The sequence below is a fragment of the Neofelis nebulosa genome, chromosome X, assembly GCF_028018385.1.
Source record: "Neofelis nebulosa isolate mNeoNeb1 chromosome X, mNeoNeb1.pri, whole genome shotgun sequence".
Classification (NCBI taxonomy): domain Eukaryota; kingdom Metazoa; phylum Chordata; class Mammalia; order Carnivora; family Felidae; genus Neofelis; species Neofelis nebulosa.
The window spans coordinates 89,907,901-89,925,729 of NC_080800.1; the positions used below are offsets into that span (position 1 = coordinate 89,907,901).

At 42.1% G+C, this 17,829-nt stretch overlaps 1 non-coding gene across 1 annotated transcript; it reads left to right on the forward strand.

Annotated features, from left to right (window-relative positions):
* The first annotated feature begins 16,521 nt into the window (after positions 1–16,521).
* On the forward strand, positions 16,522–16,606 carry TRNAQ-UUG (transfer RNA glutamine (anticodon UUG)). The gene has a single exon. It is a non-coding gene; the product is annotated as a tRNA-Gln (tRNA).
* The last annotated feature ends 1,223 nt before the right edge of the window (positions 16,607–17,829 follow it).

Consider the following 17,829-nt stretch of genomic DNA (forward strand, 5'->3'; position numbering starts at 1 on the left):
CTTCATTGAATACCTGAAGGTGAAGCATTTACCATGAGAAGTGTTGCTGTAGTTGTAGAGCTCAAGGTAGGCTTTCCTGAGGAACCTAAATCTGAAGCTCAGGCTGATATCTGACAAACAAGTAGTCATTTGGGAATAGGGCAGAAGACCATTTCAAGCAAAGGGACCAACAACATAGGCTCTGTGATGGTAGAAAGTCTGGTGCATCAGGGATGAGAATAAGGTCACCATGATTTGAGTCCAGAGAACCCAATGGAGCATGGTGGGACATGTGTCTGCAAAGGCAAGTAGAGGTCAGCCTATGCAGGATCATGTGGTAGCAATCAGTTATTCATTTATTCAGTAAATATTTACTTAATATTACTCTATGTTAGACTCCATGGATACTGTGGTAAATGAGAAAGGCAGACATTAAACCGACATGCATATAAATCTATAATTAAAAAGTTCTGCCTCTGGAAGCTCTATGTGCTGAAACCCTGTTTAGTGGCCTGATATATTTTTAAAAATTACCTGGGCTGTTCCCAGGATGCAGTCTCAATTTAACTGAGAAGACCTGTTTAGGGTTACATGCAAATGTATTACTCATTCTACCTTTTTCTTTTTTTTTTTTAATTTATTTTAATCTTTATTTATTTTTGTGAGAGAGAGAGAGGGAGAGACAGAGTGTGAGCAGGGGAGGAACAGAGAGAGGGAGACACAGAATCCGATGCAGGCTCCAGGCTCTGAGCTGTCAGCACAGAGTCTGACACAGGGCTCGAACCCATGAACTGTGAGATCATGACCCGAGCCGAAGTCGGACGTTTAACCGACTGAGCCACCCAGGCACCCCTCTACTTTTTTCTTTTAAGTCATAGGTGAATTTGATGTATCATCACCAAGGCTAGCCCCACGAAACACCATGCTTCACATGACTTGCAGGTTAACAAGGAAGGAGCCACTAATGACCACTTTTTTGGAGTGTAAGCTTCCAGAGAGATGTGGCCTGCTTGTGATGTTCACATGGACAAGGCTTTACAACTTGCTATGGGCATGACTGTGACAATATAGTCTGAGTATTTGACCCATGAATTCAATTGTTTCAGTCTGAGCTGTTTTTCTGTTTTTTCATTTTCTTTTCTTTTCTTTTTTTTCTGTCTGCTTCCCTTACATATTTATTCCTGAGATAAACCCTGTCAATGTATTCTAGCTTACATTTTAAACCCTTAGAAGGAACAGGGATCTGTTCTAAGGAATTGCAAGCTTAGCAAGTGCTTTTTGATGTTAGTGGCTATGAAAACCTAAGGAGACTTTTGAACAGTTTCAAAGAGATTTCATGACAATGGTACTGTTTCTCTCTTAACCCCATGGCCTATTTTTCTATCAAAGAAGGAAATTAAAGTGTCACAGAATGACTTGCTTTATATAAAGCTGGGCTGATTGCTATCCAGTACTTGATGCTAGAACCAGATGGGTGAATGGATTATTTCATTATCTCCTCTACTGCAGCAGTTCTGGTTCTCAAAGTGTAGACCACAGATGCTTAGGGTTCCTATGACCCTTTGTGTGAGAGGTAAATATTAGTTTCATAATCATACTAAAATATTATTGGCTTTTTGCAGAGTGCTGGTATTTGTGCTGATGGTCAATGACAGTGGTGGGTAAAAGTGCTGGTGCCTTAGCCTGGATCAAGGCAGAGGCATGAAACTATTCTACTTGTCATTGTATTCTTTACCACTGTTCACTTACAGATAAAGAAATGCCATTTTCCGTAAGAATGTCCCAGATAAAGTAGAAGTTATAAAAATTATTTTTCTTTTTTTAGGTTTATTTATTTTGAGACAGAGAGAGTGAGAGCAGGGGAGGGGAAGAGAGAGGGAGAGAGAGAATCCCAAACAGGCTCCGTGCTGTCAGCACAGAGCCTGATGCAGGGTCCGAGCTCACAAACCGTGAGATCATGACCTGGGCCCAAGTGAAGAGTCGGGCACTAACCGACTGAGCCACCCATGGGCCCCTAAAAATCATTTTTCATTAAAATGCCATTTTTGTTAACATGCATTCATTATTTTTTATTTTAAAATTAATTAGTAAAAACTAAAATAAATGAAGAAATTATTTTAAATTTCTTGGCTTTCATATCTAATTTGATAAAAATAGGTAGCTATACCTCACATAAACAAAAGATATTTGGGGCCTCAATGATTTTTAAGAATATAAGGGGCTCTTTAGATGAAAATATTTGAGAACTGCTGCTCTCTTAACCTTCCAAACATCACTCTTATCAAGACAAGTTTCCTCTTTTTAATTATAGGTCACACGCAGACTTTTCATATCTCCAGATCAATCTCTTCTTCATGACTTCTCAAGAATAGTGGCTAAGGGCTCTAAAATAACCTTCTAGAATTCCTTAATCACTCTCTTGCATGTTCAACCGGTCTGTTTCCTCTCATTCTCTTCTAATGTGGTGTTTTTGAAGGACTGACCTGAATTTTCCAGAATTTTGGTGTACTAGGAAGCAGCAGCAGCAATTGTGGTTTCTGTTTACCCCACACAATTTCCTGTTCTTCTCTTTCTATCAACATCATCCCCTTCCCGTTAAAGAACTCCCTCCCCATTCCTTGTCTTCCTGATTAAGCTGTCAGTCACAGTGGTCCCACCCTCACACCGACCCTGCAGACTACAAAAGTGGGCACATGATCCGGGTTTGGCCCCACCATAGCACTGCGTCTCCTGGGAAACAGTGACTGGTCTGAGGGAGAGGGCACATGACCTAAGCTAAGTGAATTGGAAGCCTTACCCAAAATTGTCTGAAATAAAGGTAATTCTTACTTTGATCATGAGTTGTACGGGTGTATGATCTGGGCTACTACCCAGTATCATTCCCACCATACAAAAAGAGCCTGTCTACAGAGTAAATCCAAGCAGAGACAAGAAGAAATAAAGATGAGTTAGAGAGAAAATTCTGTCACTGTTGAATCCTTATTGAAATCTCTGAGGCCCTGGTTCCTGGCAGCTTTTTCTCCCTTTGTTTTCTAGGTTATGTGAACAAATAAATCCCTTTTTTTGTGCTAAAGAAACCATTCTAGTCGAAATAATTTGGAATGGTGCATTTGAGGAAGTTATCTAACCTTCTGACTTTAGTTTCCTTTTCGGAATATCTACTCCCTCATTCACAGATTGAAGGACTTTTTTTTTTTTTTAAGTTTATTTATTTATTTTGAAAGAGAGAGTGTGTGTGTGTGTGAGCTGGGGAGGGGCAGAGAAGGAGAGAGAGAATCCCAAGCAGGCTTTGCCCTACCAGTGCCAAATCTGATGCAGGGCTTTATCCCATGAACTGTGAAATCATGACCTGAGCCAAAACCAAGAGTCGGGCGCTTAACCCACTGAGCCACCAGGCACCCCCCAGATTGAAGGATTTAATGAGACAGTTAAAACACACTGAAAACTATAAAGCATTATACAAGTGTTCAGTATAATATTTTCCCTCTGTACCCCAGTAGCAAGTGACTAGCCTTGCTGTCCCCAAACTATTTTTAGAACACTAAGTATACTCATAGCAAATCCTTGGGTCTAAAAATGGCTTAAGGGGCCTTGAATTTCCTCTGGAAGTCAAATAAGGCCTACAAACCCTTTTTACTACAGTTCTATATCAAGAGGTTTTACCCCGCACTTAAGCTACTTCAAGAATCATGAGGACACCAGGAAAGAAGTGACTGTTCAAGAATCTGGCTGGAGGGGTAGGGGCCAAGGACAGCCCCAAGATGGGCTACTTTGGCATGAAAATTATTTTGAATTAAAAGCAATCAAAATAAGCTTCTGCACAGCAAAGGAAACAATACACAAAATTAAAAGGCAACCTACAGAATGGGAGAAGATATTTGCAAATGACATATCTGATAAAGGGTTATATCCAAAATCTATAAAGAACTTATCAAACTCAAACCCCCCAAAACACATAATCCAGTTAAAAAACGGGAAGAGGACATGAATAGACATTTTTTGCAAAGAAGACATACAAATGGCCAACAGACACATGAAAAGATGCTCAACATCACTCATCATCAGGGAAATTCAAATCAAAACTACCATGAGATACCACCTCACACCTGTCAGAATGGCTAAAATAAACAGCACAAGACACAACAGGTGTTGGTGAGGATGCAGAGAAAGGGGGACCCTCTTGCACTGTTGGTGGGAATGCAAACTAATATAGCCACTCGGGAGAACAGTGTGGAGGTTCCTCAAAAAGTTAAAAATAGGGGGCGCCTGGGTGGCGCAGTCGGTTAAGCGTCCGACTTCAGCCAGGTCACGATCTCGCGGTCCGTGAGTTCGAGCCCCGCGTCGGGCTCTGGGCTGATGGCTCGGAGCCTGGAGCCTGTTTCCGATTCTGTGTCTCCCTCTGTCTCTGCCCCTCCCCCGTTCATGCTCTGTCTCTCTCTGTCCCAAAAATAAAAAATAAAAAATGTTAAAAAAAAAAAAAAGTTAAAAATAGAACTACCCTACAATCCAGCAATTGCACTATTGGTATTTACCCAAAGGATACAAAAACACTTATTCAAAGGGACACATGCACTATCAACAATAGGCAAATTATGGAAAGAGCCCAAATGTCCATTGACTGATGAATGGATAAAGAAGAAATGGTACATATACATATATATATACATATACATACACACACACACAATATGGAATATTACTCAGCCATAAAAAAGAATGAAATCTTGCTATTTGCAATGTCATAAATGAAGCTAGAGAGTATAATGTGAAGTGAAATTAGTCCGAGGAAGACAAATATCACAAGCTTTCACTCATATGTGGAATTTAAGAAACAAAACAAATGAACATAGAGGGGGGAAAAAGAGAGGCAGACCAAGAAATAGACTCTGAACTATAGAGAACAAACTGATGGTTACTGGAGGGAAGGTGGGCAGGGAGGCAGGGGTGGGTGGAATGGGTGAAGTAGGTGATGGGTACTAAGGAGGGCACTTGTTGTGATGAGCACCGGATGTTGTATGGAAAAGATGAATCACTAAATTCTACACCTGAAACTAGTATTTTACTATATGTTAACTAGCTGGAATTCAAACAAAAACTTGGAGAAAAAATATTAAATATTGGAGAAAAAATCAAGAAATAAAAATTGACAAAAATGAAAGCATTCAAAACCCAGCAAATTCAGGGAAAGCTCTTGACCCCCCCAGCCCCCTCAACTGCCTGCTTGTACCAGGAAGAAGGCTATTAACAGAGAATCCTCTTTACCTAAGAAATGTATCTACACAATAAGGCAACCTTAGTTTTCCACACATCTCCTTTCACGCTCCTGCTAATGGTCTCTCTCCCCTTTGTATCCTCAGACCCCTACCCCTCTCCTTAGCTCATATACGCATCATGTTGTCTCACTGTCTTTGGAATCTCCATGTCTGTGTGGATTCCCCATATGTACATTATTAAATGTGATTTTCGGAGCACCTGGGTGGCTCAGTTGGTTGAGGGTCCGACTTTAGCTCAGGTCATGATCTCACGTATCGTGGGTTCAAGTCCTGTGTCAGGCTCTGTGCTGACAACCCAGAGTCTGCAGCCTGCTTCAGATTCTGTCTCCCCCTCTCTCTGCCCTTCCCCCACTCGTACTCTGTCTCTCTCTCTCTTTATCTCTCTTTCAAAAATAAGTAAACATTTAAAATATTTTTAATTTGATTTTCTCCTGTTAGTCTGTCTCACATCAATTTGATTCATAGTCCAATTAGAAGGACCTTGAAGGGTGGAAGAAATTCTTCCTCCCTAACAGAGGTCCCAAGGATCAGCTCTCAGAGCACTTCAATAGGTCCAGACCAAAAAGGCAAGAGAGAAGGGTGCCTGGTGGCTCAGTGGGTTAGATGTCCGATTCTTGATTTTGGCTCAGGTCATGATCTAACGCTTTGTGAGTTCAAGCCCAGTGCAGAACCTGCTTGGGATTCTCTCTCTCTCTCTCTCTCTCTCCCCTCCTCTGCTGGCACTTTATCTCTATCTCAAAATAAATAAATAAAATTTTTTTAAAAAGAGGTGTGGAAGTGTGAGAGGGGAATCTTAAAACTATTGACTCTTTTTTGCTGAAAAGGTTCACTCAGTCAAAACTAAATAAAGACTGGAAAGTCTTCAGAGGACCGTCACATGTTAACCAAAGAGGACTCCCACACAACTAAATGCCACTTAATATGAAGCATAAATGAATGAATCAAAAAAAAAAATAGCTCAAATGGTGGGAGGAATAGAGTCAGGTGAATCATCTATAGCATATGGAATTTGGGGTGTAGGTGGGGGATAAATGCCATAGGAACATTCATGGTTCCACACTGTGCTTGGAATCTCTAGGTGAAGAAATTTTAACCAAGGAGCACCTACGTGGCCCTGTTGGTTAAGCATCCGACTTCAGCTCAGGTCATGATCTCATGGTTTGTGTGTTCGAGCCCCACGTCAGGCTCTGTGCTGACAGCTCAGAGCCTGGAGCCTGCCTCAGATCCTGTGTCAATCTCTCTCTCTCTCTGCCCCTCCCCCACTCATGCTCTGTGTCTCTCGGTCTCTGAAAAACAAATGAACATTAAAAAAAAAAAAAGAGTGTTCTCTCAATGTGGCCCAAGGAATCCAAGGACTCCACTGGATCTGAACCAAACTGTTCTCGTTCACTAGTGGCTGCTCTATACTGTGCCTTTTTAGAAAAAGACAGAAGGGGGCATCTGGGTGGCTCAGTCAGATAAAAGTCTGACTCTTGTTTTCGGCTCAGGTCATGATCTCGTGGTTCATGAGTTCGAGCCCCCGCGCCGAGCTTGTGTTGACAGTGCGGAGCCTGCTTGGGATTGGCTCTGTCTTTCTCATTCTGTTCTTCTGTCACTTGTGATCAATAAATAAACTTTAAAAAAATCTTAAAAAAAAAAGAAAGAAAGAAAAAGACACAAGGATCCATGAGGCCTCCTCAGGGACACTCCTTGGTTGTATCAAAAGTCTGACTTCCCCTTAAACAACTCTTCTAAAATTTCTCACTGTCTCTTTAACTGAATTTGACTATGTGGCTACAGAGGGCAAGATTTCCCAGGTGAGTCTTCCCACCAGGACAAGGATCATTTCAATGCTGGTGCCTGACACCCCACCCAGCAAGAGGGCAGCAGGAGAGTGATTTTATTTAAATTGTTCAAAGAGCAATCTTGTCCAATCGTCTTTTTAAAAATGCAAGGACGCTGACACAGGCGCTTGCAGTTTATATTCCAGGTAAATGTGCATCGTTTTTATTCATTAGAGGAGGAACAGGAATGACTTTTAATTTTGAACGAGGGCTTGATAATTAACATTTGTTTTTTCAGTTCTGCCAAGGACCTGCCAGATGGCCTTGTTCCTGAGCAGGGGGAGGGGGGGCGGGGAGCAATGTCTTACTCATCACTCAGCTTTTCTGTTTCTTATAACAATGTCACAAATCTCCTTCCGTTCTGATAGTGCTTAGGCCCTCTTCCCTGTTATCAGTGAGAAATCATGGGGCTTCCTAATTGTGAAATTTAAAGGAGAACATAGCAACATACCAGCTGTTGAAGCCTGAACTGACGCTGCCACCACCACCGCCACCACCACCCGGCCCTCAAAGGCCACTGGCCTATTTCCTCCATTAAAAAACAAATTTCACTGAGGCGCCTGGGTGGCTCAGTCGGTTAAGTGTCCCACTTCGGCTTGGGTCATGATCTGCAGTCTGTGAGTTTGAGCCCCGTGTCGGGCTCTGTGCTGACAGCTCAGAGCCTGGAGCCTGCTTCCGATTCTGTGTGTGTGTGTGTGTCTCTCTCTGCCCCTCCCCCACTCACATTCTCCCACCCCCCTCTGTCACACACACAAGTAAACATTTAAAAAAATTTTTTTTAAAAACAAATTTCATCTTTGAAGATTTGGGTTCACCTGCCTCAGTCAATAGTATTCCTCTGATAACCACAGGGAATCAACTTTGCAGTGCCTTGAAGTGAATTTGGAACACGAAACCTGTAGCTTTACGAGACCAACATGGAAAAAAACGAAGTTGGTCCAGTTCACCATAGAACAGGGAAGTCAGTGGCCCAGAGAAGCCAGAGGCGTGCTGTGAACGGTCCCTGGTGCCCCAAACCACTGCAGTTGGGGCCCTCCGGACCAAACAGATGGGCACAGTGAGAGCAAATCTGGCTCTCGTGAGCTCTGCCTTTTCTGAAAAGTCTGTCTGTTAGTTTCGTGGGGGTTAACAATCAGTTCGTGTTCAATGCCATTTCAGGTGCGGCTGTATCTTGACTTTTTCAGGATGAAGTGGCTTTAGCCCATCCTGCAAAACTGCCGGCAAGGAAGTGCTGAGGGGAAGGGGCAGTTGGAACCGTCCGCCACTTCTCTGACAAGTATAAATCTCCATGTGACCCCGTTACAAGGCCATTTGGCACGCTTTGCTTCCTGACCCAACTCAGTTAGGTACATTATAGGCTCCAGGGCAACTCAACTCACCCTTTCCGACTCCAAGTTTTTCTAGTTTCTTGAATGCCTTCCAGGCCTGCTTCTCATATAGGAAATGAACCAAATCTTTTACGAGATGATATTTAGGCAACACTAGCAAACACTGCAAATATTCCCAGAGACATACACAGTGATCCCCTGAGGCTAGACCTTTGACTTTGACTCTTTATGACTATGATTTTGATTAGCCTCTTTATCTGGAACTGACCCAAGAGAGTCATGTTTATATCTTAAAGATGAACCAATGCAGCCTTGAGAGCCAGTCTTCGTACCCCCTGACTCACTCGCACAGATTCTTTTCAGCCTCTGGGCAAAAGAAAGCATGAAGGGCCAACTACCCCGATTATTAGAAGGTAATCGAATCTGACTCATTCCTTCGAAGAATGAACTGTGAGGATATTTATTTATACCCATTTAGGCGTCTCCCAAAATATTAAGCAGAAGCCTACCACCCAACATGGGTCTTGGTCCAGAATAATAATAACACTGAATGAACACTTATAAGAGACTTGATCCAGTCAAGTGCTTCATGCACATTCCTGTTTATTCCTCATAACAAGCATAGGGAGGAGGTGTCGATACTGACTCCACCACTCATTCACTGGGAATTGGAACGCTGTTACCTGCACTCTTAACCACTTCACTATCTTATAGGAGGGTGATGAGGATTCTGAGAACCGAAGTAGACTGGATCAATACTACGAAAATGTGTGGGCTGCAGACCAGTGCTGGTCGGTGAACAGCTTGTCACTGATTTGCAATGAGATAAGCCAGAAATTGAGAGTCAGCTTTTACGAACATATATCACTCAATTATTAAAAAATGGGGCCTCGTCTTTGTTTTTTACTAAATATCATGTGATAGTAATTCACTTCTATTATATTTTTTTTTCAAAGCATCAGCCCAAGACGGATTGGAATCTAAAGAACAGAAAGAGAAAAACTAGTCTTTTGCTGGACTAAATAGCATATGCTCATGATGACCTTTGTAGAGAGGAAAATGGGAGACACTGAAATTTGAGCTTCTTCATGAGGTTTGTGGGAGTGTTCGTTCTTATCGGCGCTCTACACCTCTCCCTGATACATCTACCCATTGCTGTGTCAGGTTTTAGGAGAAGAATCTATAACACCACTTTTCCTCTTCCTAGTTTGAAAGCAACCAAGACCACAGACAACAGAGTCAGATAGGAGATCAAAGTACCAGTTACAAAACTAGACTGGAGGACATAGCTGAGATGTGGGATCTCAACTGTCTTTTGAATCTTTCTCCCACCCCTGAATTAGGGAACCTCACCCACCTAACCCATGGCTCAGGGGGCAATCACAGAACTTCTCCCACAAGCTAAGAGCAGATCACAACAAAACCCTTAGACAGAAGACCTGGAAATGGCAGAGCAGAGCATTCTCATTTTCTTCTCAAAAACTCATTACTCGGGTAAGTTTTTCTTGGCTTGATTGGGCACAAGGGAGGGTCAAGGAGAGAGATCATGGGTGTCCCCGTAGTGCATGTTCCCTCAAGGAAATGTGAGTTGAAGGGAAGGGAGGCTTCTCTAATGTGTCATTTCTCCATTCATTTAATTTCTACCTCTGAACATTCTACTAAAATGCACCCGATCCCATTCTATGAGCTTTATTTTCCCCATGACCAGATCAGCTCCTGAGAGTCTATGTCCACCAGACAAGTCTGGAGAAAGTGGTAGTAATCCCTTATTCAAGCTCCTTTGCTCAGCTCTCTGGCAAATGCACTTCCCTTCTTTTTTGCACTCAATGAAAACACATGATTTATTAAATTGTTGTAAGTTGTTCACTGTTCAAGCTCCAAATTTGTTGTCCCCACAGAATTGTCTACATGATTATAAATCCTATGAGGGCAGGGGATCACACATGTGCTTACTCATTTCCTACAGCTCCGTGTAACAAATAGGCATTTAACGACTGCTTTGATCTCAAGGATGATGAGCATGTGGATGGGAGTAAAGATGTCTCTTGTGGCTATTTGCATTTAAGTCGTTAATCTTGGATGAGAAACCAGTTTTCCCACTTCAGCTCTCGTTTTCCGGTCATACCTGATCTGCTGCTTTTCTCCCAGCATATCACTTCTGGCCAAATGCTTGCAAAAACATACTCACGTTAGGAAAATTAGATGCTTCTCCTACAACACGTTACTTGACCTTTTGAAATTACATTCTTCTATGGAGTAATTTTTTACAGAGTAATTCTTAATGCATTTGTTTCGTGGGATACTGTTACGTGGCCACCACGACTCCATAGTGTGGTCAGTCTTGTTTCACTTCCAGTCTTCCTTTCCTGCCCTCCTTGTCACTGATCCTCCTTCTAGGTGCCTGAGCAACTCCTGGGGCACTTTCTAGAGCTGCCCTCATGACACCCTCTCTGCCAGCATCCTAGATATTTCCATCCCACTTTTTTGTTAGTCCTCTTTACAAGATCCTGTTGCATTTGAACATGTGCTTTCTGGAGGTCTTTCTCCAAAGAAATAACACTACTGGTGGGAGTGTCAGAAAAGAAGGCAGATCACTAGGAGAACATCTGGGAACAGGAAGGCTAATTACCCTTCTGACCACACTGCGTAGATGGCTGCCCACATGTAAGGCAAGGTGTATCACCTTGCATAAGTACATAATTACATTTTAAGAGATGAGCTATATACTCACATACGTGAATATGAATGCAAGTTTCATAAGTGCATGTTTGTGCAAACCCCTCATTAGGACATCAGTAAACCACCTTCTTGCTCACCTGGTACCTCTAGTTTCTGACAGCAAGGAAAGTGTATCTATGTTGAACTCATAGAATTAATTACTACTTTTGTTAAAAAAAAAAAAAAACTACGCTAGATACAAACTTAATTAAATGATGATCTGAATCTCTGAATCCGGGTGCTATAAAATCGACCAGACTGGAACGCATGCCTCACCATCTGCCACTTAGCAGCTTGGAAACTCCACCTTCAAGGCTCCCTTGAACTCAAAACCAGTTAGTTTTTGAGTGGACCTCTCTGAATGACTCCTCTTAACACAAAATATCTTCCCTCATCCGTGATGAGGTTCCTGGTCCTAAGACCAGCTTAGGAGTCCAAGCTATAGTGCCAGGTGTCCCCAACCCATATTTCCAATCCTGTGGCCTTGAAACATTTGCTATTACTTCCTTTGTAGTCTCATTATGTCTATATTCATAGGGAATAGGAAAACTGGTAAGAAGCAAAGGAGAGTACTAGGTATCTCCAATGGAGACTAAATATTGTTTAGAGTTCTCTTTGAGTTATCTGACTTTGGTCTTTCATTTTCTTCGAGCTATTTAAAACCTCTGCACGTTGTAGATAACTGGTACCCATGAAAAATAACTCTTGTCTGTAGACACGAAAATAAATTTGTCTGGCGGAAGTTCAATTTACTTCCCTTTTCCTGCTTCCATGGAAAAAGCCAGTTTCTCATCTTTTTTTTTTAATGTTTATGTATTTATTTTGAGATACAGAGTATGTGCAAGGGGGGAGCAGAGAGAGAGGGAGAGACAGAATCCTAAGCAGGCTCCTCGCCATCAGCACAGAGCCCGATGAGGGGCTCAAACTCATGAACCACGAGATCATGACCTGAGCCGAAATCAAGAGTCAGATGCTTAACCGACTGAGCCACCCAGGTGCCCCTCCCATCTCTTTTTAAATTCAACATTTCTTGAATCCATACAGATGCGTGCATGTTTGACTACTCCTTTGAACTAGTTGGAACATCTGACCAGTTTGTCTCATTCACTGATAATGAGTTAAATAAAATCTTTAACACGTGTTCATCTTATATCTATATGAGAGTCACGATTAACAGGTGTAAGCTCCCTGCACCAGAGGATCTGCTGGAAGTGGAGGAGTAAGTGGTAAGTTCATTCCACCTACTGGCTCTAGACCTTGGGCAACTTGTGTACCACTCTGTGCATTAGGTTATATGTATGTGCTGGAATAAGAATGTCTTCTCTGTCTCCCCTAAGGGCCTGCCACAAAGACAAAATGAGTCTACATATGGGAAAGAAGTAAAGAAACGAGAGTGTTAAATATAGAGTCTTCACCTTTTCCCCTTCTGTCAGAGTAAATGCTACCCACACCTTATGACTTAGCATGATTCTTTTTTTTAATGATTATTTATTTTTGAGAGAGAGAGAGAAAGAGAGAGGAGAGAGACAGAGCATAAGCGGGGGACGGGCAGAGAGAGAGGGAGACACAGAATCCAAAACAGGCTCCAGGCTCCGAGCTGTCAACAGAGAGCTCAACTCGAGGATGAATCTCACGAGCTGTGAGATCATGACCTGAGCCAAAGTCAGACTCAACCAACTGAGCCACCAAGAAACCCCAAGAATAGTGAATTTTAGTTTAACTGCTACTATGTGCTGGGCACTTACTGCAAACCCTGTACATATATTGACCCACTTGAGACTCACAACAACCCTATTAGATAGGTACTGTTATTATCCTTCATTTTACAAATGAGGAAATGAAGACAAAGGGATTAAGGGGTGCCTGGGTGGCTCAGTTGGTTGGGCGTCCAACTTTGACTCAGGTCATGCTCTCACGTTTCATGGGTTTGAGCCCCACGTCGGGCTCTGTGCTGACAGCTCAGAACCTGGAGCCTGCTTCAGATTCTGTCTCTCCTTCTCTCTCTGCCTCTCCCCCACTCGTGCTCTGTCTCTCTCAATAAATAAATAAATGTTGTTTTTTAATGTTTTTAAAGAGAGAGATTAATTAAATAACTTGCCCACCACGTTCACCCAGCTAGTGAGTAAAGACTGGCTCCAGAGTCTAGGCTATTCACCACTATACCAAGAAGGAGAAAGGTGAAATACAAAAGAGCTTTCTCAGGCAGTGAGTTTTGCATTATTTTTATCTATTTATTATTTTTGCATTATTAGCCTTTTTGATTGTCAGAACAAGGACTTACAACAAGAAGGCAGAAATAAGGAGTAAAGGAGGATGTTAGCAAAGAAGAAAGGACAGTAGTGATCATTGTCAGAACAGCTTGAGAGTATGTGACCTTGGATGGGCAAGTCATTTGACTTCTTAGTAAGATTACTGTAGGTACAACGTGAGATAATTTATATCAAGTGCATAGAGCAGTGTCCAGCACATTGTAAACCCTCAATAAGCGGTATTGTTATTAGTTTCTAATTAATATTATCTATTACTATTAGTAACCACAGTAGATAGAGACAGCTTATCTTATTAGTGTCAGGTCTGGGATTTTTGGCTACTTGCAGGCTAACAAATCAGCTTTTGGATGCTGGCAGGCTCGTGCATGCTGGCAGAAGACATGAGACTATAGATTCGGGGATAAAGAGCTTTTACTCGCAGCACAGCTAGCGACGTGAGCCTCTGCATGTTTGCATTGGTCCCCTTTGCCTCATCTCTCAGGGTTGTGTGCTGAAAACACAACCCTGAGAAATGGCCCAGGTAGTGAGCGGTGAGGGCTGTGTGGTATTGGCCTATCCAGCGAGAGCATGCAGGAGCGCTCGGGGACTATGGCAGCTTGCTTCTTCTTTTTTTTCTTTAATATAATTTATTGTCAAGTTGGGTCACATACAGTGTGTACAGTGTGCTTTTGGTTTTGGGGGTAGATTCCCGTGATTCATCACTTCCATACAACACCCAGTGCACATCCCAACAGGTGCCTCCTCAATGCCCATCACCCACTTTCCCCTCTCCCCCACCCCCCACATCCACTCTCAGTTTGTTCTCTGTATTTAAGAGTCTCTTATGGTTTGCCCCCTTCCCTTTCTGTTTGTAACTATTTTTCCCCTTCCCCTCCCCCATGGTCTTCTGTTAAGTTTCTCAAGTTCCACATATGAGTGAAAACATACGATAGTTGTCTTTCTCTGGCTGACTTATTTCATTCAGCATAATACCCTCCAGTTCCATCCACATTGCTGCAAGTGGCAGGATTTCCTTCTTTCTCATATGGCAGGTTGCTACTCGCAATAATCATCACCATCATTTGCTTCCTTATCATCATTTGTTGCCAAAAATGCTTTCTTAGTTTATAAAATAATTTCTCCAACAAGGCATTACTCTTAGTTTGGTAACACTTCTAACAATATCCTTTCATTTGTGAAGACTTTCACAAAGATTCTTGCCCACTGAGCTTTGTTGATGAATACATAATTAAATGCTGAAATACTTGGGGCTACTTTTTGTCAAGGTTAAAACACACATTGCCAACCAGCTAGATAGTGCATCTTTTTGCTTCCTTATCATCGTTAATTCCTATTATGAATCAGGGTGAAGGAAGATAACTCTTGTATTTATTCCCCTGTTTACATCTGCACGCATTCCATCTTATACCTTCTTATTCTGAACCCTGAATTGGGTCTTTTGACGGAATACACAATGACTCAAATAAAAAGGAGTCTGTTCTCTTAGCACTTCCAATTTCCTTTCCGTGACTGCAGACTTAGGCTCTTACCACTCTTGCTTCCTAGTTTACTTCATGTGAGACATTTACTTTCCTTCCTTCCCCTACATTAAGCCATTTCAGAAGGCAGCTATGCTCACCACTATATCACCAACACCCGCTTAAGGTATTCTGAAAAAGCACTGATTTTTGCCTCTGGAACACGCATGTTATCTTCCAGCATAACATCTCAGTCTGGAAACACCGCTTTCTCCACATGGATATGAACAAAGTATCCCTTTATAGGCAAGATGTGGCTTTCTCCAAAATGAGCTTTGGAAAGTGATGATCAATGTATATTTCACTGAGCTACATGGAACAGCCAATCTGCATTTCAGTAGATACTAAACATGCCTATAATATCCACGAGAAATGCTTTTCTAAATCAGAATTTAAGAAGTGCTAGTAGGGAAAGAGCACTCAGATGTTGTGCCGGAAAAGTAACAGAAACTAGATGGCTGAAAACAATGGGAAATTATTCTCTCATACTCCAAAGCCCGTAGGAGAGGATTCTTCTGGTCTTTTCCAGTTTTGGATAGCCTCAGAGATTCCTTGGCTTGCAGGTTCATAACTGTAATCTCTGCCTACACAGAGGAGTTCCCCCGGTGTTTCTTTCTTCTCTTTTTATAAAGACATCACTCATGTTGAATTAAAGGTCCACTCTATTTCAGTATGACCTCGGATTAACCAATTACATCTGCAATGATCTTATTTCTATATAAGTCCATATTCTCTGTTCCTGGTAGTTAGGATTTCAGCCTCAAAAAGTTGAGGCAAACAATACAAACCGTAACACTGACTAATCTAATTCCTTTATTTTATAGATAATAAAACTGAGGCATAAGAAAGCTGTGAGGTACCCATGGCCACTGCTCTTCAAATTCCATGTCTTTCTGGATTGGGGACCCTTCTTAAATCTTCTCCTTTAAGAACTGCAGGGTCACAGTGTACCTGGCTGGCTCACTCGTTAGAGCACTTGACTCTTGATCTTGGGGTTGTGAGTTCAAGCCCCACACTGGACATAGCGCTTACTTAAAAACAACAACAAAAACAACAACTGTGGGGTCCCTCACACTTTGCTTAACATCTTGGACTTCTAACCCATTCTCTGCATTGAACTTTAATATCTGATTCCTCACCTTCTGGAATCCCATTCTGTTGAATGACCCTTGCCCTGATGCCACCCATGTACCAAAGTGTAGGCCATGGGAAGCAGTCCTCATGTTTCTGAATACCCCAGGGTGAATCCACAATAAGCATTGGAGGGCATGTGTGATTTTGCTTTGGAAAAATGAGTCAAAATGAACCTCTTGGAGAACATGTAGGCCAGTAGAAAATGAACATAGGTGGTATTCACGTGTGAGAGAGTTTACTATTAGAAATCTTCTTGGAATGGCAGACAAATCATAACCATATAACTTAAGATAATACAAGACAAAACTAACACATAAAAGTCTGTTTATGACCGAGTGAAACCTTTGTACCATTCTCATCTCAAAGCCTTTTCCTGGCTGTAGCGATTTGCTCATGTTCCTCTGGGACTGTAATATGCGCAAGTGATTCAGAGCTTCTGTCACTGGATTAGTGGCTCAGAAGTCAAACCCTACAAGGGTGCCTGGGTGGCTCAGTTGGTTAAGCATCTGACTTTGGCTCAGGTCGTGATCTCACGGCTCGTGGGTTCGAGCCCCACGTCGGGCTCTGTGCTGACAGCTCAGAGCCTGGAACCTGCTTCGGATTCTGTGTCTCCCTCTCTCTCTGCCCCTCCCTGCTTGCACTCTGTCTCGCTCTCAAAAATAAATAAATATTTTTAAAAAATAAATGAAAATAAATAAATGAAAAGAAGTCAAACCCTATAGACAGAAGTGCCTATAGACAGGCAAACCTTCCCTCAATTTGCTTGGGATTCTCTTCTTTCCTTAATATGAAAGGCACTGCTGTATTAATTCAGGGATATTTATCTTCTCATTTTATTTCAACAGTAAAATACCTATAAAAGGTTATCTTAGTTTATACCGATGCCTGAATGGAGTTAACGGTATCACTTTATATCACTGAAATGTATTTAACACCTTAAAACCTCTCTTGTTGCATTTATATTCTGAAAATATGAAGGGCATAAAGAGAGGAGGAAAGACCTAGGGTTGATAATTAGCTGAGTTGTAACAATTTAGAGAAAAAAATCATAGCGCTTTCAAGATTCAAGGGAACATTTAAAAAAAGTGGACTTCCACATCATTTATTTTTGCTTCTAAAGCTCATCAAATTTCAAAACCGGGCATTTTCAAATGGGGCAAATGGGAGGGTTACTTGGGTCATTCCTGCCTGTTGGAGTAGAATTGGTAGAGTTGATCCCTGGCTCTACCATAACTCCCATCTATCATTTTGGGTTAAAAAGAAAAACAGGGTGTAGCTTTCCTTTAATATCCAGATTGAGGGGTGCCTGGGTGGCTCAGTTGGTTATGCATCTGACTCTTGATTTCTGCTCAGATCATGATCTCAGGGTCGTGGGACTGAGCCCTGCATCAGGCTCCATGCTGTTGGCACTTGGGATTCTCTCTCTCTGCTCTTCCCCCACTGGTGCTCACTCACTCTCTCAAAATAAATCAATTAAAAAATAAAATAAATCCAGATTGAGCCTGTTATATAAGCAGAGGCCAACCCCATCCAAAAGTAGATACATTACTCAGGACGCTTCAGTGGTTCAGTCAGTTAAGCATCCAACTCTTGGTTTTGGCTCAGGTCATGATCTCACGATTTGTGGGTTTGAGCCCCGCATTCAGGCTCAGCACTGACAGTGGGGAGCCCACCTGGGATTCTCTCTCTCTTCCTCTGTCTGAGCTGCCTCCCAAGCTCTCTTTCTCTCAAAATAAATAAATAAACTTAAAAAAATAAAAGGTTCTTTTAAAACAGTAGATACATTA